The sequence below is a fragment of the Hordeum vulgare genome, chromosome 5H (assembly GCF_904849725.1).
Source record: "Hordeum vulgare subsp. vulgare chromosome 5H, MorexV3_pseudomolecules_assembly, whole genome shotgun sequence".
NCBI lineage: Eukaryota > Viridiplantae > Streptophyta > Magnoliopsida > Poales > Poaceae > Hordeum > Hordeum vulgare.
The window spans coordinates 124,652,399-124,671,434 of NC_058522.1; positions in this window are offsets into that span (position 1 = coordinate 124,652,399).

A 19,036-nucleotide genomic window follows, 5' to 3' on the forward strand; every position below is an offset into this window, starting at 1 on the left:
AGAGGTTATGATGTACCGAGTGTATCTAGTCGGTTAGCTTGGTATCCTCCGAATGCTAGTCTCCGACTGGATGATTGAGGACCTGTTACCGACTGCATGATGGGGACTCCTTAATTCAGTCAGGACTGACTAAGGGCCCTGTCCTTTGTGAGGGGTAGTCCTTGGGTAGGACCTGCATGGCAGGACTATGACCCTACCCTAGGACTATGACCCCATCAACGTCTAGTCCATCACGTGATTCTCCTAATGACGTGATCCAGTTATCAAGCAACAACACCTTGTTCATAATCAGAAGACCCTGACTATCTTTGATCAACTGGCTAGCCAACTAGAGGCTTGCTAGGGACAGTGTTTTGTCTATGTATCCACACATGTATATAAGTCTTCATTCAATACAATTATAGCATGGATAATAAACGATTATCATGAACTAAGAAATATAATAATAACTAATTTATTATTGCCTCTAGGGCATATTTCCAACACAGAGTACCTGCGCAAACACAAACAAGCTTGCACCCAATGCTATAAAGGGATTGTCAATCCCTTCAAGATTGATTGCAAAGTGAGATATGAAGGCGGAAAGTGCAACGAAGTAAAAGTGTAAGGCTGAAAATATGGTGTGAAGTAGACCCGGGGGCCATAGTGTTCACTAGAGGCTTCTCTCAAAATAGCAAATATTACGGTGGGTGAACAAATTACTGTCGAGCAATTGATAGAACCACGCAAAGTCATGACGACATCTAAGGCAATGATCATACATATAGGTATCACGTCCGAGACAAGTAGACCGATACTGTCTGCATCTACTACTATTACTCCACAAATCGACCGCTATCCAGCATGCATCTAGTGTATTGAGTTCATGATGAACAGAGTAATGCCTTAAGCAAGATGACATGATGTAGAGGGATAAACTCAAACCAATGATGAAAACCCCATCCTTTTACCCTTGATGGAAACAACATGATGCGTGCCTCGCTACCCCTTCTGTCACTGGGTGAGGTCACCGCACGGTATGAACCCAAATCCAAGCACTTGTCCCATTGCAAGAATCATAAATCAAGTTGGCCAAACAAAACCCACAACTCGAAGAGAATTACAAGGATATGAAACCATGCATATAAGACATCAGAAGAAACTCAAATAAGATTCATAGATAATCTTATCATAAATCAGCAATTGATCGGATCTCAACAAACATACCAGAAAAGAAGATTACATCGGATAGATCTCCATGAAGATCATGGAGAACTTTGTATTGAAGATCCAAGAGAGAGAAGAAGCCATCTAGCTACTAGCTATGGACCTGAAGGTCTATGGTGAACTACTCATGCATCATCAGAGATGTCATGGTGTTGATAAAGAAGTCCTCTGTATCCGAATCCCCCCTCTGGCAGGGCACCAGAACGTGCCCCAGATGGGATCTTGCGGAGACAGAAGCTTGCGGCGGCGAAAAAGTATTTTCGTGGATCTCTCGCGCAGTTTTGGATTTTTTAGGAATTTATAGGCGGAAGAGGTAGGGCAGACGAGCCACAGGGGGCCCACAAGCCTGCTAGGCGAGGGCCCCCTGGCCGAGCCTAGGGGGCTTGTGGCCTCCCCTGGTGGCTTCTGCCTTAGTTCTGATGTCTCGTGCGTATCTTCTGTTCCGAAAAAAATCTTTTCGGAAGTTTTATTCCGTTTGGACACCATTTAAAATCCTCTTCTGAAAAGGGTCAAAAACAGGAAAAAATAGGAACTCACACTTGGCACTGAGTTAATAAGTTAGTCCCAAAAAAGATATAAAAGGCATACAAAACATCCAAAGTTTGACAAGATAATAGCATGGAACCATCAAAAATTATAGATACGTTGGAGACGTATCAATCATCCCCAAGCTTAACTCCTGCTCGTCCTCGAGTAGGGAAGTGATCAAGACATAATTTTTGATGTGGAATGCTACCTAACATAGTCCTTTGTAAATTCTTTCATGTGACATGAATGTTCATATCCATAAGTTTGAAAACAATAGTTTTCTATTGACATGAAAACAATAATACTTCAAGCAAACTAGCAAGGTAATCATGAACTTTCGAAATAACAAGGCCAAAGAAAGTTATCCCTACAAAATCAAATAGTCTGGCTATGCTCCATCATCCCCACACAACTAATTTAAATCATGCACGACCCCGGTATTGGCCAAGTAATTGTTTTCGCACTCTTACTTTCTCAAACCTTTTTTAACTCTCACGCAATACATGAGAATGAGCCATGGATATAGCACTATGGTGGAATGGAGTGTGGTGGAGGTTGTGAGACAAAAAGGAGGAGATAGTCACATTGACTAGGTGTATCAAAGGGCTATGGAGATTCCCATTAATAGATATCAATGTGAATGAGTAGGGATTGCCATACCAAGGATGCACTAGAGCTATAAGTATGTGAAAGCTCAAAAGGAGAACTAGTGGGTGTGCATCCAACTTGCTTGCTCACGAAGACCTAGGGCAATTTTGAGGAAGCCCATCATTGGAATATACAAGCCAAGTTATATAGTAAAGATTCCCACTAGTATATGGTGGTGACAAAACGTGAGGCTCTCAATCATGAAGAACATGGTGCTAATATGAAGCACAAGTGTGGAAAGAGATAGTAGCATTGTCCCTTCTCTCTTTTTCTCTCTTTTTTTATTTATTTCGTTTGGGCTCTTTGGCCTCTTTCCATATCTCTCATTTTTTTGTGGGCAACTTTGGCCTCTTTTTTTTATTTCCTCACATGGGACAATGCTTTAATAATGATAATCATCACAGTTTTATTTACTCACAGCTCAAAGCTTAGAACGATGATGACTCTATGGGAAATGCCTCCGGCAGTGTACCGGGATGAGCAACGATCTAGCTTGGCGTATGACGTTGAAACATCTCGCTAGCTATCTTACGATCATGCAATGGCAATATGAGAGTGACATCACAACTCATGAGACGGAACGGTGGGAGTTGCATGGCAATATATCTTAGAATGGCTATGAAAATGCGATAGTAGGTAGGTATGGTGGATGTTTTGAGGAAGGCATATGGTGAGTTTGTGCACCGGCAAAAAGTGCGCGGTACTAGAGAGGCTAGCAATGGTGGAAGGTGAAAGTGCATCTATACCATGGACTCACATTAGTCATGAAGAACTCACATACTTGTTGCGAATTTTTTTATTAGTAATCGAAACAAAGTGCTAAATGCATACTCCTAGGGGAAGGTTTGGTAGGTGTAAACCATCGCGCGATCCCGACCGCAACACAAAGGATGACAATCAATATATCAATTATGCTCCGACTTCCTAACATAGCGGTTCACCATACGTGCATGTTATAGGAATCACCAACTTCAACTAAAGTATTTCTAGATTCACAACACCCTACTAACATAACTCCTAATATTACCAAATCCACGTCTCAAAACTAATTGAGAGGAATCAAACTTCTCTTTCTAATCAATGCACATGAAGATGGAAGTTTTATTGTATCCTCTTTGGGTACCTATCACCTTTGGGACTACTTTCATAGCACAAGCCAACTACCAAGTTACAGACCGCCGTGCTCTAAAAGATCTAAGTGAAGCACATAGAGCAAAATTGTCTAGCTCAAAAGATATAAGTGAAGCACAATGAGCATTCTAGCAAATTCACGATGAGTCCGTGTCTCTCTAAAAAGGTGTGCAGCAAGGATGATTGTGACACAACAAAAAGAAAAGACTCCTACGATATAAGACGCTCCAAGAAAAACACATATCATGTGGTGAATAAAAATATAGCTCCAAGTAATGTTACCAATGGATTGAAGACGAAAGAGGGGATGCACTACTAGAAAACAGTAATTTGCCATCAGCCAGTGCTTTGGCGTCCGTTGGCTGATGGCAAAGACCCTCTTTGCTGTCAGCTGACCTAAAGCGGACGGTAAAGGGATCACTGATAGTAAAAATAATATTCGCCATTGGCCAGGGCTTTGCTGTCTGCCTGCGGACGGCAAAGAGACCTAGGGCAGACGGCAAAGAGGGCATATGGGGTCCCACTAGACCTTGGGCCTGGCCAGGTCCAACGGACGGGCTCTTTGCCGTGAGCCTGGCCTTTGCCATCCGCCGTTGGGCCCTTTGCCGTCCGGGGGCAGACGGCAAAGCTGACGGACGTTATCCCCTAGCCCCTCCCTCCACTACCCCACTCCCCGTTGTGTCTCTCCTTCGAACCGTCGTGCGCGCCTCCCTCCTGCACCACTGGCGGCCGGCCACCCCTACGCCGCCCCCTACGCCGACCCCTGCGCCACCCCCTGCGCCGCCCCCTCACCTGCCCCCCCACCGCCGCCACCACTGCCCCCCACCGCCGCCACCAGTGCCCCCTGCCGTCGGACAGCACCCCACCGCCATCACCACTGCCTCCCGCCGCCACCACTGCCCCCCGCCGCCACCACTGCCCCCCGCGACGCCCCACTGCCCCGTCGCACCCGTCCTCCTCGCCGCCCCGACACCCCAGCCGCCCCCGCCGGTGAGTCCCCCCATTTTTTTGTTTTCCCTTATTTTTATTTATGTTAAATTAGTTAGGTTAGTTTTTTAGTTTATTAGGTTAGTTAGCCTAGTTAGTTAGGTTGTTAAATTAGTTTAGTTTAGGTTCAGTTTTAGTTTAGGTTTAGTTAGGTTAGTTTCTTGTTTAGTAAATGAGAAAAGGAGAAGAAGAAGAAGGAGAAAGGAGAAAGGAGAAAGGAGAAGAAGAAGAAGGAGAAAGGACAAGAAGAAGAAGGAGAAAGGACAAGAAAAAAAAGAAGAAGAAGGAAAAGAAGAAGAAGGAAAAGGAAGGGAAGGAGAAGAAAGAAGAAGAAGAAGAAGAAGAAGAAGGAAAAGGAAGGGAAGGAGAAGAAGAGGAAGAAGAAGAAGGAAAAGGAAGGGAAGGAGGAGAAGAAGAAGGAGAAAGGAGAAGAAGAAGAAGGAGAAAGGAGAAGAAAAAAAATAAGAAGAAGAAGGAAAAGAAGAAGAAGGAAAAGGAAGGGAAGGAGAAGAAAGAAGAAGAAGAAGAAGAAAAATAGGAGAGGAAGAGAAGAATAAGAGGAAAAAAGAAAAGGAGAAGAAGAAGAAGAAGGAGAAAGGAGGAGAAGAAGAAGGATAAAGGAGAAGAAGAAGAAGGAGAAAGGAGAAGAAAAAATAAGAAGAAGAAGGAAAAGAAGAAGGGGAGAATTGATTATCACCCCCCTGTTCGTGCACCACCACAACATAAGCACCCCTGTTTGCCTGGCTCCCTTTTAACCCCCCCAGTTTTCACCATGCTGTAGCTGATGCCCCCCTTTGCAATGTTTAACAGATTGGTCAATGGATAAATAACAAATGGGTACATCAATAGACAAAACTAGTTCATAGTTCACTTAATTTCTTCTTCTTTAGAGTCATCTTCTTCTTCTTTTCTTTTGCTGGAGACTTTGTTGGTGTAGCAGCAGCAAAACTAGTTCATGGCAGCACAAACGAGTTCACAGTTCATGTAATTTCTTCTCCTTTGGAGTCATCTTCTTCTTCTTTCCTTTTGCTGGAGACTTTGTTGGTGTAGCAGCAATGGGGCGGCTAGGGAAGGGAAGAGGCTTGCCTTACCTTGGAGCAGCAATGGAGATGGGGCGGCTGTGGCAGATGTGGCGGCTGGGGCAGCTGCGGTGGAGGCGAGGCGCAGGAGCAGCCTCGGGTCAGTGCCATTCGGCCCAGGAGCATTCGTCCCATGAGACTCCGGTCCAGGAGCAGCCTCGGGTCAAGGTGCATTCGGCCCAGGAGCAGCCGGAGGAGATTACGGTTCCGGAGGCTTCACGCGACGTGGAGAGGCCCGGATGGGAGACCTGTCCGAATCGTACCGAGTTGCCGGATTGGACCGAGGGTCCGGGTGGCTCAGGGGGCGGGGATGGCGGGGATGAGCTTACGGATAGTGAGGGCGATGTGCAGGTGGACGGGGCCACCGTGTACAAGCGTGGTAGTACACGTCTCCCGGTCGCCCCGGCTACCCGCGAGCAGAGGCCGGTGATTAAACCTGAAGGAGATAGGTAAGTACATTTACCCTTTTTTAGCTTTTGCCTTCAAGTTTGTTCAAATATCTAATGCGTTGACCTTATCACACTGCAGGGGATGGGTACACGCTCTTGGAGTCCGCAGGCCGAACTCCGTCCTTGGTGTGCTTTGCCGGACAAATTTCTCGGGGTTTGTCACGTTGCCTCGTGAGGGTCAAGTTCCTACACTAGGATTTTCCTAGAAGCACTACCAGGCTGCGCAGGCCCCGCCGGAGGAGATTATAGATGGTGTCTTGTGCCACACGAGGGCCGAGATGGTGATCAAGAGCTTTTGGGTAAATTATCGTTTTACAGAATCTAAAAATAACAATATAGCTAATTATTGTACTAATCGGTGTTATCACGTTTGATTGCAGACCTTCTATAGGTGTGAGGATGGATATGAGGAGGAGGCGGCCAGGGTTCTCGAGGCCGAGTGTAGGAGGTTACTACATAACTTGCGCCACGACGCTCGGCCGTAGCCTATTTGAGATTACTACGCCACGCGTGGTATTAAGAAGCACAAGAAGGATTGCCGCGGAAAGTTTCTGAAGAAAGAGCAATACATGAAGGTAATTACCTATTCTTAAGTCCTTCTACGTAGTTTTCTTGATTTCATTCATAGGCGTAGCACTGAAAATTCTTTCTAATAACTTACAGGTGCCCCCGAGATGGTGTGCGGATAAGATGGTTTGTTGGGAGGTGTTGGTTGATGAGTGGTGCACAAGCAGCTCGCCAACCGTCCACGAGAATACGAAGGATCGGTGTAGCCAAATGGTTGGTGTGCCACACCATCAAGGCAGCGCCAACTTACTTCTGTTTGGACAAAACTGGGTATGTGAGTTGCTTCATGATTCATGCAATTCATTCTTGATGCTAAAATTTCTTCCTCTCTTTTAGGCGCATCACAAGAAGATTGAGATGCCACACTTGTACGACCTTTATGGCATGGCCCATACTACCTCGTACAAGAAGGCGAAGGCATTCTCTGAGTCTGACCTGGATGATCCCAATAACTTCACCAACATATCATCCCACCAGAAGCTTGTGGCATACAGGGACGCGGGGAAGGCTACGAAAGCGATGACTTTAACCCTAGCCAGGAACCTTTGGATCCAGAGCTGGTGATGATATCTGGTGGCGGGAGGCCCCATGGCTCGATAGCCATTGGAGATGGGATAATACGTTGTCCACTCACTCTTCTAGAGATCAAGGCGCGCTAGTCGAGCAGCTGTCCTGAGATAACGCGTCATCCACGGCCAGTCGAACTTGCCATCGAGGTTAGTTGTACGGACTAAGAACACTTTCATCCATTTCATTATGTGTGTCGCCATAGATCATTAATGTGGTAATGAGGAATGGTGTTTCAGGTTGCTCTTCAGAAAGAGAGAGCGGCAAACCAGGCTGCTCTTGAGAAAGAGAGATTGGCAAGCCAGGCTGCTCTTGATGAGAGGGACCAGACCATGGCACGATTGCTTGAGGAGGAGAGGGCCCGGAATGAGGTGGGTCAACGGGCCCTGTACGAGCTTTTTGTGGTATGTTTTTTTTCACATTAGACAAATCATGTGTGTGATGTCTGTTTCATTACTAACTAATACGACTCACTCTTCAAGGTCTGTGTGAGAAGAGCGGTCAAGTCCCTCCGCCGATGCCCATCTTCTCTTCGATTGGCACGGTGAGTTTCATTATAAACTAGTATTAATAATTGAGTGTCATCATGCTAACTGAGACATTGCAAAATATCTTCTCTGCAGAATAACTCCCGAGCGGCATCGCACGACCCTTCTCCACGGCAACCATCTCCAAACGAAGCCGCTGCGAGCAACCGTGGTGTTTCTCCTCCTTGATGAACACTACAGTAAGTTTCTCTTCTACTCTTTCATATTATCCTTGCTTTAATTTCCCCAAAAAGACATAATTAGCCCATTTAGCTCCAAAATGCCATAATTAGGTAATTTAGCTCCAAGAAGAGGAGAAGAGGAGAAGAAATAGGAAAAATGAAAAGAAAGAAGAACAGGAAGAAGAAGAGAAGAAGGAGAAGGAGGAGGAGGAGGAGGAGAAGGAGGAGAAGGCCAAGGACCTTCTAGTCCTTCTCCTCCTCCTCCTTCTCCTCCTTCTTCTTGATTTCTTCTTCTTCTCCTCCTCCTGCTCTTTCTTCTCCTCTTTCATACTATCCTTGCTTTAATTTCCCCAACAATGATATAATTAGCCCATTTAGCTCCAAAATGCCATAATAACCTCAAAATGGCGTAAGAACCTTGGTTAGCTCATGAATGTTATATACTTAGCTTGTTTTCCTCTGAAATGGGATAATTAGCCCATTTAGCTCCAAAAAGACATAATTAGGTAATTTAGCTCCAACAAGAGGAGAAGAGGAGAAGAAATAGGAAAAATGAAAAGAAAGAAGAAGAAGAAGAAGAAGAAGAAGAAGAAGAAGAAGAAGAGAAGGAGAAGGAGGAGGAGGACGAGGAGGAGAAGGAGAAGGCCGAGGACCTTATAGTCCTTCTCCTCCTCCTCCTGCTCCTCCTTCTCCTCCTTCTTGATTTCTTTTTCTCCTTCCCCTCCTCCTCTTTCTTCTCCTCTTTCATTTATACTTGCTTTAATTTCCCCAACAATGACATAATTAGCCCATTTAGCTCCAAAATACTATAATAAGCTCAAAATGGCATAAGAACCTTGGTTAGCTCATGAATATTATATACTTAGCTTGTTTTCCTCTAAAATGGGATAATTAGCCCATTTAGCTCCAAAAAGAAATAATTAGGTAATTTAGCTCCAACAAGAGGAGAAGAGGAGAAGAAATAGGAAAAATGAAAACAAAGAAGAAGAAGAAGAAGAAGAAGAGAAGAAGGAGAAGGAGGAGTAGGAGGAGAAGGAGAAGGCCAAGGACCTTCTAGTCCTTCTCCTCCTCCTCCTTCTCCTTCTCCTCCTTCTTCTTGATTTCGTCGTCTTCTCCTCCACCTCCTCTTTCGTCTCCTCTTTCATATTATCCTTGCTTTAATTTCTCCAACAATGACATAATTAGCCCATTTAGCTCCAGAAGACCATAATAAGCTCAAAATGGCATAAGAACCTTGGTTAGCTCATGAATATTATATACTTAGCTTGTTTTCCTCTAAAATGGGATAATTAGCCCATTTAGCTCCAAAAAGACATAATTAGGTAATTTAGCTCCAACAAGAGGAGAACAGGAGAAGAAATAGGAAAAATGAAAATAAAGAAGAAGAAGAAGAGAAGAAGGAGAAGGAGGAGGAGGAGGAGGAGGAGGAGGAGAAGGCCAAGGACCTTCTAGTCCTTCTCCTCCTTCTTCTTGATTTCTTCTTCTCCTCCTCCTCCTCCTCTTTCTTCTCCTATTTCTTATTATCCTTTCTTTAATTTCCCCAACAATGACATAATTAGCCCATTTAGCTCCAAAATACCATAATAAGCTCAAAATGGCATAAGAACCTTGGTTAGCTGATGAATATTCTATACTTAGCTTGTTTTCCTATAAAATGGGATAATTAGCCCATTTAGCTACAAAAAGACATAATTATGTAATTTAGCTCCAACAAGAGGAGAAGAGGAGAAGAAATAGAAAAATGAATAAAAAGAACAAGCAGAAGAAGAAGAAGAAGAGAAGAAGGAGAAGGAGGAGGAGGACGAGGAGAAGGAGAAGGCCAAGGACCTTCTAGTCTTTCTCCTCCTCCTCCTTCTCCTCCTTCTCCTCCTTCTTATTGATTTCTTCTTCTTCTCCTCCTCCTCCTCTTTATTCTCCTCTTTCATATTATCCTTGCTTTAATTTCCCCAACAATGACATAATTAGCCCATTTAGCTCCAAAATACCATAATAAGCTCAAAGTGGCATAAGAACCTTGGTTAGCTCATGAATATTATATACTTAGCTTGTTTTCCTCTAAAATGGGATAATTAGCCCATTTAGCTCCAAAAAGACATAATTAGGTAATTTAGCTCCAACAAGAGGAGAAGAGGAGAAGAAATAGGCAAAATGAAAAGAAAGAAGAAGAAGAAGAAGAAGAGAAGAAGGAGAAGGAGGACGAGGAGGAGGAGAAGGAGAAGGCCAAGGACCTTCTACTCTTTCTCCTCCTCCTTCTCCTCCTTCTCTTCCTTCTTCTTGATTTCTTCTTCTTCTCTTCCTCATCCCCTTTCTTCTCCTCTTTCATATTATCCTTGCTTTAATTTCCCCAACAATGACATAATTAGCCCATAGCTCGAAAATACCATAATAAGCTCAAAATGGCATAAGAACCTTCGTTAGCTCATGAGTATTATATACTTAGCTTGTTTACCTCTAAAATGGGATAATTAGCCCATTTAGCTCCAAAAAGACATAATAAGGTAATTTAGCTAAAAAAAGAGGAGAAGAGGAGAAGAAATAGGCAAAATGAAAAGAAATAAGAAGAAGAAGAAGAAGAAGAAGAAGAGAAGAAGGAGAAGGAGGACGAGGAGGAGGAGAAGGAGAAGGCCAAGGACCTTCTAGTCTTTCTCCTCCTCCTCCTTCTCCTCCTTCTCCTCCTTCTTCTTGATGTCTTCTTCTTCTCCTCCTCATCCTCTTTCTTCTCCTCTTTCATATTATCCTTGCTTTAATTTCCCCAACAATGACATAATTAGCCCATTTAGCTCCAAAATACCATAATAAGCTCAAAATGGCATAAGAATCTTCGTTAGCTCATTAATATTATATACTTAGCTTGTTTTCCTCTAAAATGGGATAATTAGCCCATTTAGCTCCAAAAAGACATAATAAGGTAATTCAGCTCCAACAAGAGGAGAAGAGGAGAAAAAATAGGCAAAATGAAAAGAAAGAAGAAGAAGAAGAAGAAGAGAAGAAGGAGAAGGAGGACGAGGAGGAGGAGAAGGAGAAGGCCAAGGACCTTCTAGTCTTTCTCCTCCTCCTCCTTCTCGTCCTTCTCCTCCTTCTTCTTGATTTCTTATTCTTCTCGTCCTCCTCCTCTTTCTTCTCCGCTTTCATATTATCCTTGCTTTAATTTCCCCAACAATGACATGATTAGCCCATTTAGCTCCAAAATACCATAATAAGCTCAAAATGGCATAAGAACCTTCGTTAGCTCATGAATATTATATACTTAGCTTGTTTTCCTCTAAAATGGGATATTTAGCCCATTTAGCTCCAAAAAGACATAATTAGGTAATTTAGCTCCAACAAGAGGAGAAGAGGAGAAGAAATAGGCAAAATGAAAATAAAGAAGAAGAAGAAGAAGAAGATGAGAAGAAGGAGAACGAGGAGGAGGAGGAGGAGAAGGAGAAGGCCAAGGACCTTCTAGTCGTTCTCCTCCTCCTCCTTCTCCTCCTTCTTCTTGATTTCTTCTTCTTCTCGTCCTCGACCTGTTTCTTCTCCTCTTTCATATTATCCTTGCTTTAATTTCCCCAACAATGACATAATTAGCCCATTTAGCTCCAAAATACCACAATAAGCTCAAAATGGCACAAGAACCTTGGTTAGCTCATGAATATTATATACTTAGCTTGTTTTCATCTAAAATGGGATAATTAGCCCATTTAACTCCAAAAAGACATAATTAGGTAATTTAGCTCCAATAAGAGGGGAAGAGGAGAAGAAATAAGCAAAATAAAAAGACAGAAGAAGAAGAAGAAGAAGAAGAGAAGAAGGAGAAGGAGGAGGAGGAGGAGGAGAAGGAGAAGGCCAAGGACTTTAAAGTCCTTCTTCTCATCCTCCTCCTCCTCCTTCTTCTTGATTTCTTCTTCTCCTCCTCCTCCTCCTCTTTCATATTATCCTTGCTTTAATTTCCCCAACAATGATATAATTAGCCCATTTAGCTCCAAAATACTATAATAAGCTCAAAATGGCATAAGAACCTTGGTTAGCTCATGAATATTATATACTTAGCTTGTTTTCCTCTAAAATGGGATAATTAGCCCATTTAGCTCCAAAAAGACATAATTAGGTAATTTAGCTCCAACAAGAGGAGAAGAGGATAAGAAATAGGCAAAATGAAAAGAAAGAAGAAGAAGAAGAATAAGAAGGAGAGAAGAAGGAGAAGGAGGAGGAGGAGGAGGAGAAGGAGAATGCCAAGGACCTTCTAGTCCTTCTCCTCCTTCTTGATTTCTTCTTCTTCTCCTCCTCCTCCTCTTTCTTCTCCTCTTTCATATTATCCTTGCTTTAAGTTCCCCAACAATGACATAATTAGCCCATTTTGCTCCAAAATACCATAATAAGCTCAAAATGGCATAAGAATCTTGGTTAGCTCATGAATATTATATACTTAGCTTGTTTTCCTCTAAAATGGGATAATTAGCCCATTTAGCTCTAAAAAGACATAATTAGGTAATTTAGCTCCAACAAGAGGAGAAGAGGAGAAGAAATAGGAAAAATGAAAAGAAGAAGAAGAAGAAGAAGAAGAGAAGAAGGAGAAGGAGGAGGAGGAGGATGAGAAGGAGAAGGCCAAGGACCTTCTAGTCCTTCTCCTCCTCCTCCTTCTCCTCCTTCTTCTTGATTTCTACTTCTTCTCCTCCTCCTCCTCTTTTTATCCTCTTTCATATTACCATTGCGTTAATTTCCCCAACAATGACATAATTAGCCCATTTATTTGCAAAATACCATAATAAGCTCAAAATGGCACAAGAACCTTGGTTAGCTCATGAATATTATATACTTAGCTTGTTTTCCTCTAAAATGGGATAATTTGCGCATTTAGCTCCAAAAAGACATAATTAGGTAATTTAGCTCCAAGAAGAGGAGAAGAGGAGAAGCAATAGGAAAAAACAAAAAGAAGAAGAAGAAGAAGAAGAAGAAGAGAAGAAGGAGAAGGAGAAGGAGGAGGAGAAGGGGAAGGCCAAGGACATTCTAGTCCTTCTCCTCCTCCTCCTTCTCCTCCTTCTCCTCCTTCTTGATTTCTTCTTCTTCTCCTCCTCCTCCTCTTTGTTCTCCTCTTTCATATTATCCTTTCTTTAATTTCCCCAACAATGACATAATTAGCCCATTTAGCTCCAAAATACCATAATAAGCTCAAAATGGCATAACAACCTTGGTTAGCTCATGAATATTATATACTTAGCTTGTTTTCCTCTAAAATGGGATAATTAGCCCATTTAGCTCCAAAAAGACATAATTAGGTAATTTAGCTCCAACAAGAGGAGAAGAGGAGAAGAAATAGGAAAAATGAAAAGAAAGAAGAAGAAGAAGAAGAAGAAGAAGAATAAGAAGAGAAGAAGGAGAAGGAGGAGGAGGAGGAGGAGAAGGAGAAGGCCAAGGACCTTTTAGTCCTTCTCCTCCTCCTCCTTCTCCTCCTTCTTGATTTCTTCTTCTTCTCCTCCTCCTCCTGTTTCTTCTCCTCTTTCATATTATCCTTGCTTTAATTTCCCCAACAATGACATAATTAGCCCATTTAGCTCCAAAATACCATAATAAGCTCAAAATGGCATAAGAACCTTGGTTAGCTCATGAATATTATATACTTAACTTGTTTTCCTCTAAAATGGGATAAATATCCCATTTAGTTCCAAAAAGACATAATTAGGTTATTTAGCTCCAACAAGAGGAGAAGAGGAGAAGAAATAGGCAAAATGAAACGAAAGAAGAAGAAGAAGATGATGATGAAGAGAAGGATAAGGAGGAGGAGGAGGAGAAGGAGAAGGCCAAGGACCTTCTAGTCCTCTCCTCCTCCTCCTTCTCCTCCTTCTCCTTCTTCTTCTTTATTTCTTCTTCTCCTCCTCCTCCTCTTTCTTCTACTCTTTCATATTATCCTTGCTTTAATTTCCCCAACAATGACATAATTAGCTTATTTAGCTCCAAAATACCATAATAAGCTCAAAATGGCATAAGAATCTTCGTTAGCTCATGAATATTATATACTTGGCTTGTTTTCCTCTAAAATGGGATAATTACCCATTTAGCTCCAAAAAGACATAATTAGGTAATTTAGCTCGAACAAGAGGAGAAGATGAGAAGAAATAGGCAAAATGAAAAGAAAGAAGAAGAAGAAGAAGAGAAGAAGGAGAAGGAGGAGGAGAAGGAGGAGAAGGAGAAGGCCAAAGACCTTCTAGTCCTTCTCCTCCTCCTCCTTCTCCTCCTTGTCCTCCTTCTTCTTGATTTCTTCTTCTTCTCCTCCTCCTCCTCTTTCTTCTCCTCTTTCATATTATCCTTGCTTTAATTTCCCCAACAATGACATAATTAGCCCATTTAGCTCGAAAATACCATAATAAGCTCAAAATTGCATAAGAACCTTGGTTAGCTCATGAATATCATATGCTTAGCTTGTTTTCCTCTAAAATGGGATAATTAGCCCATTTAGCTCCAAAAAGACATAATTAGGTAATTTAGCTCCCACAAGAGGAGAAGAGGAGAAGAAATAGGTAAAATGAAAAGAAAGAAGAAGAAGAAGAAGAAGAGAAGAAGGAGAAGGAGGAGGAGGACGAGAAGGAGAAGGCCAAGGACCTTCTAGTCCTTCTCCTCCTCCTCCTTATCCTCCTTCTCCTCTTTCTTCTCCTCTTTCATACTATCCTTGCTTTAATTAACCCATTTAGCTCCAAAATGCCATAATAAGATAAAAATGGCATAAGAACCTTGGTTAGCTCATGAATATTATATTCTTAGCTTGTTTTCCGCTAAAAATGACATAATTAGCTGAAAAACATCATATTTTGTTCTTCTTCTGACTTTCTTATTCACATATTTGCAGATTGGATATACTACATGCATGGAAGCTGGCATTCATGGAGTTGAACAATGTCGATGGATGAACTTTATATGTATATCATCTAGTTTTCATTTGAGTTGATGAACAATGTCGAACTATATGTATATGTATATATGGATAAACAGTGCAATACTTTGTACGTTGGTTCTTTCGATATATGGGGATGTACATTGATTTATATGGATATCATATATGTGTGGTGAATTATATATATGTGTTGGCAAGTATATGTGTGGTGAACTATATATCATATATGTGTGGTGAATTATATAAATGTGATGTCAAATATATATATATGTGTGCTGTGAAATAGTATAAAACAAAAAGAACAGGTACTATATGGGCTCTTTGCCGTCTGCCAAGCTGATGGCAAAGACCTGTGCCATCAGCTGGCAGATGGCAAAGGTGCCACATGGTACCCAGCTGTGCATCCTGGGGTGTCTATATAGGCTCTTTGCCGTCTGCCTCCAAGGTGGGCAGACGACAAAGAAGAGGGCACAGAGGAGGGGGGAGGAGGAGGCAGACGACAAAGAGTGGAGGGGGGGAGGAGGAGGAGGCAGACGGCAAAGGTAAAGGGGGAGGCAAACGACAAAGAGTGGAGGGGGGGAGGAGGAAGAGGCAGACAACAAAGATAAAGGGGGAGGCACACGACAAAGCCTCCGTTAACCCCTAACGGAGGCAACGCTTGTCGGCTGCCGTCTCGAGCACTTTGCCGACTACTACTAAGGAAAGCTGACGGCAAAGAGCTTTGCCATCCGCTTTGGGGGGACATACGGCGAAGAAGGTCATATGCCTTCGTTGGCTGACGCAGAAATTTTGCCGGCCGTCAGATTCTTTGCCGTCTGTTGTTTTGTCTTTGTCGTCCGGGATTTTGTCTTTGCCGTTTGTGATGGCAGACGGCAAAGAAGGTGATTCCTATAGTGATGCCTTCCCAGGGCATCCCCAAGCTTAGGCTTTTTGGTGTCCTTGAATTTGGCTTGGGATGACTTGGGCATCCCCAAGCTTGATCTATTTCCAATCTTTATCCCTTTGTCCATGAGAACATCACCCAAAAGTTGAAAACTTCACAACACAAAACTTAAACAAAAACTCGTGATATCATTAGTACAAGAAAACAAACTACCACCTCTTTAGGTACTGTAGTAATCTTGATTTCTATTTATATTGGAGCTAGATTACTGTATTCTCACTTTCCCATGGCTAGTACCCCCCTTTACTATCCATAGTTTCATCAAAGCAAGCAACCAACACAACAAAAATAGAATTTGTCAAAAACAGACCAGTCTGTAGCAATCTATATACTTCGTATACTTCTGATACCTGAAAAATTCTGAAAACTTACGACAGCCTGGGCAAAAGGCATATCAACCAGCAGAAAAACGAATCAACTCAAAATCTCTTTGTGAATAAAATTTAAAAATATTTTAGTGAGCAAAAAGTTTCTGTCTTTTTCCAGCAGGATCAAACAATCATCACCATTACTAGTTATAAAGGTTTTGCTAGGCTCAAACACAAAAAGAAACACAAAAAACACAATCATAACCGAATTATGATGGTGTGGACGCAACAAAACAGAAAGAAAATGATAAATTCATTGGGTTGCCTCCCAACAAGCTCTATTGTTTAACGCCCTTAGCTAGGCATAAGGCGATAGAATCACGTATCGTCGTCATTGGTGCTCAAACCATAAGTAGCCCTCATCATGGATTCATAAGGCAATCTTATTTTATTTCTAGGAAAATTCTCCATGCCTTTCTTTATAGGAAATTGAAACCTAATATTTCCTTCCTTCATATCGATGATAGCACCAATAGTCCTTAGGAAAGGTCTACCAAGAATGATAGGGCATGTAGGATTGCATTCAATATCAAGCACAATGAAATCCACGGGTACATAGTTCCTATTTGCAATAATAAGAACATCATTGATCCTTCCCATGGGTTTCTTGACAGTAGAATCCGCAAGATGAAAATTAAGAGAACACTCCTCAATCTAATTAAAGCCCAGAACATCACATAAAGACTTTGGAATCGCGGAAACACTAGCACCCAAATCACACAAAGCATTGCATTCATAGTTTTTGATTTTGATTTTGATAGTAGGTTCCCACTCATCATGAAGCTTTCTAGGAATAGAAACTTCCAACTCAAGTTTCTCTTCAAGAGATTTTGTCATAGCGTCGACGATATGATCGGTAAAGGCCGTGTTTTGGCTATAAGCGTGTGGAGAGTTTAACATGGATTGCATGAAGGAAATGCATTCAATCAAGGAGCAACTATCATAATTGAATTCCTTGAAATCCAAAGTAGTAGTTTCATTACTACTCAAAGTTTTGAGATCTTCTACTCCACTTTCAATGATTTTAGCATCAAGATAGATGGACTCCGAATCATTGGGGCGTTTTCAACCAAAGTGGATTCATATCCAGCCCCATCATCATTAGGTTTGTCACTAGATAACAAAGATTCAATGGGAGTCACACCAAGCACTTTAAGGTCTTCGTGATTCTTATCACGAGAACACGCCTTTTTAAGCCATTCATGTCTAGCACGAATTTGGGCGGTTCTTTCTTTGCTCTCACTCATGGAAACACGCATAGCTTTCAAAGTTTCATCCATATTGATTTTGGAAGGAGCACATCTAACTTTCAAAGCATCAATATCACTAGACATTCTATCAACGCTCCTAGCCAAATCATCAATTTTGAGTAGTTTTTCCTCTATGGACGCATTGAAAATCTTTTTCGAGTTCATAATCTCTTTGATATTACTCTATAGGTAAGAGGGTAATTTATTGTAATTTCCATGAGTATTGTTGTAGGAGTTGCCAAAGTTATTAGAGGGGTTACTAGGAAAAGGCCTAGGAACATACTTTCCTCTAAAAGCATTGTTGTTGCCAAAATTATTCCTACCAACAAAATTAACGTCCAAGCTAGCGTTCCTACTCTCAATCAAGGAAGGCAAGGGCATATCATTAGGATCTAAAGGAGGACTTCTACTAGCAACCAAATTCATTACCTCATCCATCTTAGCGCTCAACGTGTTAATTTCTTCTATAGCGTGTACCTTTTTACTAGTAGGTGACCTTTCAGTGTGCCACTGAGAGTAGTTTGTCATGATATTGTCTAGGAGTTTTGTGGCTTCTCCTAATGTGATTTCCATGAACATTCCACCTGAGGTGGAGTCCAAGATATTTCTAGAAGCGAAATTCAAACCAGCGTAGAAGATTTGTATAATCATCCAAAGACTCAAGCCATGAGCGGGATAATTTCTAATCATCAATTTCATTCTCTCCCAAGATTGTGCAACATGTTAATGATCAAGTTGCTTAAAATTCATGATATCATTACAGAGAGATATAATCTTAGCCGGCGGAAAATACTTGGATATATGAGCATCTTTGCACTTGTTCCAAGAATCAATACTATTTTTGGGCAGAGATGAAAACCAAGTTTTTGCTCGATCTCGCAACGAGAACGGAAAAAGCTTCAATTTAATCAGATAATTATCCACATCTTTCTTCTTTTGCATATCGCAAAGCTCAATGAACGTATTAAGATGGGATGCGACATGTTCACAAGGAAGGCCGGAGAATTGCTCTTTCATAACAAGATTCAGCAAAGCAGCATTGATTGCGTATGATTCCGCACTAGCGGTGGAAGTAATCGGAGTACTAATAAAATCATTATTAGTAGTATTCGAGAAGTCACAAAGTTTGGTGTTTTTAGTCATGGTGACTTCAGCAAGAAAACAAGCACACAAGCGAACATAAAGCAAGCGAGAGAAAAGGGCGAACGAAAAAGGCAAACGAAAAGGCAAATATTTTTTTGTAAATTTTTGTTTTTCAGAAGTGGGGGAGAGGAAAACGAGAGGCAGAAAAGTAAATGCAAGAGATGAGTTTGCGACACTTACTTGGATGAGTTCTTGACTTGATCCTCCCCGGCAACGGCGCCAGAAATCCTTCTGCTGCCTCTTGAGCTTGTGTTGGTTTTTCTCTTGAAGTGGAAAGGGTGATGCAGCACATGAGTAGTAAGTATTTCCATCAGTTTTGAGAACCAAGGTATCAATCCAGTAGGAGAATCTAGTCAAGTGTCCAGAGTACCTGCGCAAACACAAACGAGCTTGCACCCAATGCTGTAAAGGGGTTGTAAATCCCTTCAAGATTGATTGCAAAGTGAGATCTGAAGGCGGAAAGTGCAACGAAGTAAAAGCGTAAAGTAGTCCCGGGGGCCATAGTCTTCACTAGAGGCTTCTCTCAAAATAGCAAATATTACAGTGGGTGAACAAATTACTGTCGAGCAATTGATAGAACCGCACAAAGTCATGAC